Source organism: Pistacia vera, unplaced genomic scaffold, assembly GCF_008641045.1.
Source record: "Pistacia vera cultivar Batoury unplaced genomic scaffold, PisVer_v2 Contig46, whole genome shotgun sequence".
In the NCBI taxonomy this organism is placed as follows: domain Eukaryota; kingdom Viridiplantae; phylum Streptophyta; class Magnoliopsida; order Sapindales; family Anacardiaceae; genus Pistacia; species Pistacia vera.
Genome location: NW_022196290.1, coordinates 1,145,073 through 1,152,481, shown reverse-complemented (window position 1 = coordinate 1,152,481; position 7,409 = coordinate 1,145,073).

Here is a 7,409-nt window from a genome sequence, read left to right as displayed (position 1 = left end):
TTTCTCTCAATTTCTCCATCCAATCTTCCAGATTTCTAAGGGATTTAAGAGGGGTTTTGAGTAAGAGATTTCATCTAAAGCATCCTAAGGTAAGGATTCATGCTTTAGATGTGAGTTTTCTTATAATTGTAGTAAGCTTATTTTGGTTGTTGCTGTCCTTGTGGTTTTTTGAGTTGTAAGAAGAGACAAGACCACAAAGGGAAGGAAAGTGCTAAGGAAGCCACCTTTTCACAAGGTAAGTAAATCCAACCAAGTTGAGTTTTGACTAAGCTTTGGTATAGACTTATTTTAATTATATGAATATGGTATACCTACTGAAAATTGAGATGAGATGTGTGCTTAGTCTTAGTAGTTGGGTATGAATAAATTTGAGAAGTGTTTTAATGTGTATTGAGAATGGAATTTGAGATGAAGTTTGAGAGATTTTGTGTGAAGCTTTTTGGAAGTGCTTTTCTTGACAGGGATTATGTATTGAGGGAGTTTTCCCCCATTTTTGATGGCTAGAGAATGAAGTATGTAGTAATTTTAGTAGAGTGTTTATATGCACATTGAGTTGTTTGATGAAATGCCTAAGTGAAATCTGCCCTGTCACGGTTTGAGCTGGGCTGAGACCAAAACATAAAAGATGTAGCCCTATTTCTAGCTTTGAAACGAGGCCAAAACCGTAGTAATCAGAGTGTATAACGAAAGTTATGGTCTTTTTAGTGTGACCTGTGCATATGACTGTTTTTGAGGAAATCTTGTAGTTGGCATTTCATTAGTGCATTAAGGGCATGAGCTAGCTCTACACCTTTGTTTATACACTTGAGAAGTAGCTTGAGATATGGTAGAGAATGTGAGTATAAGCTACTTTAAGAGTTAAAGAATAGAGTAGGTTGTGCGATGGGGAACCCGTGAGTAATGGGTAGAGTATCCCCGCATGTACGCCGCATTGAAGAGCGGCATGAGTATCAGATAGAGAAGTGGTGTAGCTCGTGAGAGTGCATGCGGATGAGGGCTATACCCGAGTACCCGAGAGAGAGATTATCACTCACATGGCCAGGTTCCGATCCATGCATACCGAGTCCGATCGGCTAGAATGAGTAAAGGTCACGTAGAGTGGGAGCGAGTCCCGCCGTGCCCCCGGTAAGATGGGGTCGTGACTTACTAAGAGAGGTAATAGAAAAGATTTCTAAGAGAAAGAGAAGAGAAAAGCGAGAAGTACCCAAAGAGAAATTGAATGAGGAGTTGTAAGGAAAGAATTAGAGAGAGAGAGTTACGGGGCTAGCATGAGTAGAGGATTTACTTACTGAGCATTATTTTAGTGCTCACCCCGTTGTTTTCCTATGTTTTGCAGGACCTAGGTGAGGACACTGTCAGATGGATGACAGCATTCAAGAAGAAGCGGTTACACTGTCCCTTATGTTTTTGATGACTTTTGTATATGTTATACATTTTGTGTAAAAATGTATATGTTTGTAAAGAATATGTATATATTCAATAAAAAGAAAAATTTGGGCCTAATTTCTTTATGTTATTTTTATATATTTCATTATAAGCTTTTGAGTAGTAGTGGCTATTACATTGATTGTGGGTGAATCGAGGACTAGTTTTTGAGCGTTTCATTTTCCATCTAATTAATAGTGAGTTTAGGTAAACAGCAGAGTTGTCTTGTCAAAAACCTGATGACAAAACGAGCGAAAAGGTGCATAGGGTTGACACCCCGTTTTACTCAGTTTTTTGCTCGTAATGGATCTCGATTGTGGGTGAATCGAGAAAATATTTTTGAGTGTTTTCTTTTCCATCTAATCAAAACTGTAGTACATAAACATTACGATCGATCTCATTGAAAACCTGATGACAAAACAAGCAAAAAGCCGCATAGGCCCGATACCCTGTTTTACTTAGTTTTTCAGCCAGTAACGGATCTCGATCGTGGGTGAATTGAGGACTATTTTTGGGTGTTTTATTTTATGTCTAATCAATACTAAGGTTAGGTAAACAACATGGTTGATCTCATTAAAAACCTGATGACAAAAAAAGCAAAAAGCCGCATAGGCGTGATACCCCATTTTACTCGGTTTTTCAACTGGTAATGGATCTTGATTGTGGATGAATCGAGGACTATTTTTTAAACCTTTTTTTGTCCAATCAATACTAAGGTTAGGTAAATAGTAGGGTTAATCTCATGAAAAACCTAATGACAAAATGAGCAAAAAGCTGCATAGGCCTGCATACTCGGTTTTACTTAGTTTTTCAGCCGATAATAGATCTCGATTGTGGGTGAATTGATAACTAGTTTTTGAGAATTTTTTTTCTCTAATAAATACTGAGATTAGGTAAATAGCACAGTTGATCTCGTTGAAAACCTGATGAAAAAACAAGCAAAAAGCCGCACAGGCTCGATACCCCGTTTTACTTAGTTTTTCAACTGGTAATGGATTTCGATTGTGGGTGAATCAAGGACTATTTTTTGAGCATTTTAATTTCCACTAATCATGTAAAACCCCTCCCTAGCCGGGTATTTCCTAAGTATCGCTTGGCCATTGAGAACCTAGAAAACGCACGCCTAGGAAAGAAGTTTATTTTAAAATCCTATTCAAAGAATAAACTTGTAGTTTAAAACATATATATAGATATATGTGTTTAATTTTTTTTTTATTAACCATAATAAGTTCATTGTATAATAAAAAAATATAGTTTCCTTTCTTGGAGTAAATTATGAAATCCATGGTATTTTCTGAGCTGATGTGATTAGGAGGGTATAAGGTTAAAGAGTGCTTTTATTTCATGTAATTCATATCTAGTGGTGGCGAATAAACCTTCAATCCAATTTCTCTTATTGATTTCTCTATCATCATTAATTGCTTGATTTACATTGTTTGCTTTGAGTTCTTTTTAGTTTTTGTTGAGATTTTATAATTCGTGACAAACCCCGTTAGAAGTAGATAATTAATTAAGTTCACAAATCCTCTGCGGGAAAGACCCTTACTTGCTATTTGCTACTACACGACTTTGCATTAGAATTTAGTGAGGTAAAATTAGGTGTTGCATTTGCACGCATCAGTGGGTGAATCGAGCACTACGTTTTAAGTGTTTTTTTTTTCTGTATAATCAACACTGAGTTTATACAAAGAGCTTGGCTAATCTCATCGAAAAGCTGATGACAATACGAGCAGAAAGCCGTGTAGGCCTAATAACTCGTTTTACTTAATTTTTCATCCACCGACAGTGGATGTCGATTGTGGGTGAATCGAGCACCAGTTTTTGAGTGTTTTCTTTTTCGTATAATCAATACTAAGTTTAGCCAAACAGAGGTTGATCTCATCGAAAACCTGATGATAAAACAAGCAGAAAGCCGCATAGGCCCGATACCCCGTTTTACATAGTTTTTCGGCCATGGATAATGGATCTCAATTGTGGGTGAATCAATCATTAGTTTTTGAGAATTTTCTTTTCTGTATAAGCAATACTAAGTTTAGGCAAACAACAGCATCAACCTTGTGGAAAACTTGATGACAAAAGGAGCAGAAGGCTATGGAGGCCTGATACCCCATTTTACTCAGTTTTTCAGCCACCGATAATGGATCTCGATTGTGGGTGAATCGAGCACTAGTTTTTGAGTGTTTTATTTTCCATATAATCAATACTGAGTTTATGCAAAGAGCAGGGTTGATCTAGTTGCAAACTTGATGACAAAACGAGCAGAAAGCTGCATAGGCCCGATACCCCGTTTTACTTAGTTTTGGAAAATAGTAGGGTCGATCGAGTCGAAAACCTTGTGATAAAATAAGAAGAAAGCTGCATAAGCCCGATACCCCATTTTACTTAGTTTTTTAGCCATCGGTAATGGATCTCGATTGTGGGTGAATCGACCACTTGTTTTTTACTGTTTTCTTTTCTGTATAATCAATACTGAGCTTATGCAAAGATTAGGGTCAATCTTTTTGGAAACCTGATGATAAAACAAGCAGAAAGCCGTATAGGCTCGATACCTTGTTTTACTTAGTTTTTAAGCCACCGAACATGGATCTCGATTGTGGGTGAATCAAGCACTAGTTTTTGAATGATTTCTTTTCCGTATAATCAATACTAAGTTTATGCAAAGAGTAGGGTTGATCTCGTTGGAATCTTGATGACAAAACGAGATGAAAGCTACATAGGCCCGATACCCCGTTTTACTTAGTTTTTTAGCCACCGACAATAGATCTCGATTGTAGGTGAATCAACCACTAGTTTTTGAATGTTTTCTTTTTCTTATAATCAACACTTAGTTTATGTAAAGAGCACGGCTGATCTCATCGAATTGTTGATGACAAAACGAGTAGAAAGCCGCATAGGCCAGATACCCCATTTACTGAGTTTTTCGTCCACCAAAAATGGATGTCGATTGTGGGTAAATCGAGCACTAGTTTTTGAGTGTTTCCTTTGTCGTATAATCAATATTGAGTTTAGGCAAACAGCAAGGTTGATCTCATCTAAAACCTTATGACAGAATGAGCAGAAAGCCACATAGGCTCAAAACCCTGTTTTACTTAGTTTTTCAACCACCGACAATGGATCTTGATTGGGGGTGAATCAAGCACCAGTTTTTGAATGTTTTCTTTTTCATATTAGAAATACTAAATTTAGACAAACAGTAGGGTCGACATCGTCAAAAAGCTAATGAAAAAAGGAGCAAAAAGCCCATTTTACTTAGTTTTCAACCGCAGACAATAGATTTGCGGGAGAATTGAGCGGTAGTTTTTGCGTGTTTTCTTTTATGTATAATCAATAATAAGTTTAGAAAAATAGGAGGGTCGATCTCATTGAAAACCCGATGATAAAATGATCAAAAAGCCGCATAGGCCCGATACCCTGTTTTACTTAGTTTTTGAGCCATCGATAATGGATCTCGATTGTGGGTGAATTAAGCACTAGTTTTTTTAGTGTTTTATTTTCCATATAATCAATACTGAGTTTATGCAAAGAGAAAGGTTGATCTAGTTGGAAACTTGAAGATAAAACGAGCAAAAAGTCGCATAGGCCCGATACCCCATTTTACTTAGTTTTTCAACCATCGACAATGGATCTCGATTGTGGGTGAATCATGCACTAGTTTTTTAGTGTTTTCATTTATGTATAGTTAGTACTGAGTTTAGGCAAATAGTATGGTCGATCTTGTCGAAGACCTGACGACAGAACGAGCAGAAACCTGCGTAGTCCCAATACCCCGCTTTACTCAGTTTTTTCGGCAATCGATAATGGATATCGATTGTGGGTGAATCGATCACTAGTTTTTTAGTGTTTCATTTTTTGTATAATTAGTACTGAGTTTAGAAAAATAGTAGGGTTGATCTTGTCGAAAACCTGATGACAAAATGAGCAGAAAGTCGCATAAGCCCGATACCCCATTTTATTGTGTTTTTAAGCCACTGACAATGGATGTTAATTGTGGGTGAATCAAGCACTAGATTTTGAGTGTTTTTTTCTTTTTTCATAAAATCAATACTGATTTTACACCAAAAACAGGGTTGATCTCATCAAAAACCTAAAGACAGAGGGAGCAGAAAGCCGCATAGGCCCAATACCCCGTTTTACTCAGTTTTTCAGCTACCAAGAATGGATCTCGATTATGGATGAATCAAGCACTACTTTTTGAGCATTTTATGTTTTGTATAATTAATATCAAGATTAGCCAACTAGCAGGTTGATCTCGTTGAAAACCTGATGACAGAACGAGTAGAAACCTGCATAGGCCCCATACCCCGTTTTACTCAGTTTTTCGGCCATCGATAATGGATCTCAATTATGGGCGAATCGAGCACTAGTTTTGAGTGTTTTCTTCTCCGTATAATCAATTTTGAGTTTAGGCAAATAGCAAGGTTGACCTTGTCAAAAACCTGATGATAAAAGGAGTAGAAAGCCACATACGCCCGATACCCCGTTTTACTCAGTTTTACTCAGTTTTTCAGCCACTGATAATGGATTTCCATTTCGGGTGAATCGAGCACTAGTTTTTTATTGTTTTCCTTTTCGCATAATCAATACTGAGTTTATGCATAGAGTAAGGTCGATCTCATTGGAAACTTGATGACAAAACGAGTAGAAAGCTATATAGGCCCGATACCCTATTTACAAAGTTTTTCAGCCACTAATAATAGATCTCGATTGTGGTTAAATCGTGCACTAGTTTTTAAGTGTTTTCTTTTCCATATAATCAATACTGAGTTTAGGAAAATAGAAGGGTTGATCTTGTCGAAAACTTGATGAGAAAAGGAGCAGAATGCCCCATAGACCCCGATACAATGTTTCACTCAGTTTTTCATCCACCGATAATAGATCTAGATTGTGGGTGAATCGAGCACTTGTTTTTCAGTGTTTCATTTTTCATATAATCAATACTGAGTTTATACAAAGAGCAAGGTCGATCTTGTTGGAAACTTGACGACAAAACGAGCAGAAAGCCACATAGGCCTGATATCCAGTTTACTCAATTTTTCAGCCACCGACAATGGATCTCGATTGTGGGTGAATCAAGACCTAGTTTTTCAGCGTTTTATTTTGTGTATAATCATTACTAAGTTTAGGCAAATAGTAGAGTTGATCTCATCAAGAACCTGATGATAGAACGAGCAGAAAGCTGCATAGGCCCGATACCCTATTTTACTTAGTTTTTCAGCCACCAACAATGGATCTCGATTGTGGGTGAATCAAGCACTAGTTTTTGAGTATTTTATGTTACGTATAATGAATATTGAGATTAGCCAACCAGCAGGTTGATCTCATTGAAAACCTGATGACAGAATGAGTAGAAACCCGCATAGGCCCAAAACCCCGTTTTACTCAGTTTTTCGGCCATCGATAATGGATCCCAATTGTGGGTGAATCGAGCACTAGTTTTTGAGTGTTTTCTTCTCTGTATAATCAATATTTAGTTTAGGCAAACAGCAGGGTTAACCTTGTCAAAAACCTGATGACAAAAGGAGTAGAAAGCCACATACGCCCGATACCCCGTTTTACTCAGTTTTTTAGCCACTGATAATGGATTTCCATTTCGGGTGAATCGAGCACTAGTTTTTTTATTGTTTTCCTTTTTGCATAATCAATACTGAGTTTATGCATGGAGCAGGGTCGATCTCACTTGAAACTTGATGACAAAACGAGCAGAACGCCGTATAGGCCCGATACCCCATTTACAAAGTTTTTCAGCCACCGATAATAGATCTCAATTGTGGTTAAATCATGCACTAGTTTTTAAGTGTTTTCTTTTCCATATAATCAATACCAATTTAGGAAAATAGAAGGGTTGATCTTGTCGAAAACTTGATGAGAAAAGGAGCAGAATGTCGCATAGGTCTGATACACCGTTTCACTTAGTTTTTCATCCACTGATAATGGATCTCGATTGTGGGTGAATCGAGCACTTGTTTTTGAGTGTTTCATTTTTC